The following is a 2,349-nucleotide window of genomic DNA, read 5'->3' on the forward strand; positions in this document are numbered from 1 at the left end:
TCCGTACCTAGTGTAGGTTAGGATGGAGGACCGGCTCAGCTCTCTGCCGGCTGGCAATTACATGTCAGCCGGCAGAGACCCCTTGTTCTTTGCAGAGTGAACCCTAGACCTCCCTTGGTCTCCCTTCCATGTCTGCCGGTAGAGTCCGGCAGGCTATGGATTCTTTGGAAGCCTGAATTCTACATTCTCCCCTTCCATAAGTTCACTCTTTGTGGATGGAAGGTTGTATGACAATGCCGCCATATAACCTTACATCCATACTGTTTCTCTTACTAATGTTTTGTACTCCTACCGCTGCTGCCGGCTTAACAGCCGTCAGCCGGGCAGTTGGAAGTTCTCTGGTTCATAGCCACCGTCGGGAAACATGGGTATTGCTATCTTTGCCTGCCGGCAATGGAAACACAGCCGGAAATCTGCTGGCCACTACGATTAACGGCAGGCAGCCGGATGTTAGTGTTTTCAGCTGCCGGCCGGCAATGATTGCCGGCCAGCACACATTTGCGAACCAGTGACCTGACGACTATTAGTTAATGGTAGTATATCTTTGAACTATATGGGGGTAAATGCCGGCCGGCGCGTGCTGGTGCACGGCGGCACGTGCCGGCACGTGCGGACCGGCACAAAAGCATGCGATGTACAGTAGTTACTATATTTGTAGTGTAGTACACACTGCATTAATAAACTACAGTACAGAGTTTGTTGTAACACTGAAGTTCTTCCAACATACTTAATGTTATCTTGAACAGCCTTTTGTTGAGACCGTACAATATATAGAAAGTGAGTTCTTTCTGTATTCATTCTATCCCGTATATTAAAACTTTATTTCAAGGTTTGAGCTACACCTTAAATTTCAGTTCAGGAAATTACATAAGGTATTTTAGAATAGAATTAACCTTAGTTTTAATATTTTGGGAGGTTACAGCAATTGGCTGGGCAGGAAAAACAAGTATGTGCCTTTCCTTTCTTCTTTTATAGCTTTACTGTGTAAGCTACATGTTTCAATATAAGTGAAAAGCCTTCACTTGATACTCATGGATTTTTATTCTCTTTACAGGAGGACCATCTGAAGTGCGGGAGTGTATTATGCAATGTCCGCAGTAAGAACTTCTATGGACATCAGTTTTGCAGGAGGCACGCTGCATGCGCAGCCTCCAGAGGTGATCTCCGGTATTGGGACCCTCAGGTTTGTACTGTATGTTTTAACCTGATTACCGAGGCTTTTGACAACCCTAAGTCGACGGAGTCAAGGGATGCTGCCAGGGAAAAGTTACGAACCCGGGTGAGGGGTTTTCAGAAAAAAACCTCAGGCCCCTACCTTCCAAATGAGAAGATGAGGGCATACCTTTTCCCTAAAGCATCAGCTGATGCAGTCATTCCTCAGCCTCAGGTGGAGATACCAACTGCCCAGAATCCGGTAGATTCTGAAGTCTCGGTCGCCCTTTAAGACATCCAATTGGACGATAAGATGTCGGAGGTGTCGGATTCTACAGAGAAAGACCTTCTAAGAGAAGGTCAGGAGGAGAAGCTGTCTCAGGCTCCTCAAGTAGAAGAAGAAGAAATCGACGAGGTGTCGGTTACATCGGTTCCGGACCCAGAACCTGTTCCCTCTACATTGTCTGCTCTCCCAAATGAACTGACAACGACTCTTTCTTCCATTGTTGAAATGATCCAACAAATTCAAAGAAAGAATAATGAGAAGGAAGCTGCAATGAAACTGGAGATACATAGACTTGCAGCATCACGTGGGCCCCAGAAGCGACTCAACGTGAAGGATCTTCCTTTGTGCTCGGACACTAATCCTTGGAGGTATGACGAACACATGCCAATGAAAACCGGGAAGATCGTGATATCAGAAAAGTTGGGAGCAATTCCCCTGGAAGAAGTGGAATTTTGGCCCAACAAAGACTCTTATCCAGACTGCTATGTCTGTCTTAGGAAGGAGCCAGCCTCAAAGGAGGAGACGGAGCCGAAGGAGGTCATAGTTCTTGACCATAGTAAATCACAGGCGTTACTAGCGGGCTCCATGAAAGAGAGGGGCTTCACGAACTCAAAGGTGCCAAAATTGAGTAAGAAGCTTCCCTCCTCTGTGGCCTCTCCAACCAGAGCCTTTCCCTTCATGGAAAAGGGATATAAGGCAGCCTTAAAGGCGGTGGAGGCAGGGACCCTATACCCCTCCTTGGAGGAGTGCAAGCCGTTATCTCTGACCTTGCCCTTGGACCAAGAAGTTTGGAAGGACGTCCACCTTACCTTCTCAGTCAGGAAGCTGGAAGCTGATATTGCTGAACTTCAGTTTGGTGAGGAACTTCCCAAACTGTCGGATGTTTTCTTGCGCAGAGAGCAAGAGAGGAA

Source organism: Palaemon carinicauda, chromosome 13, assembly GCF_036898095.1.
Source record: "Palaemon carinicauda isolate YSFRI2023 chromosome 13, ASM3689809v2, whole genome shotgun sequence".
Taxonomy (NCBI): Eukaryota; Metazoa; Arthropoda; class Malacostraca; order Decapoda; family Palaemonidae; genus Palaemon; species Palaemon carinicauda.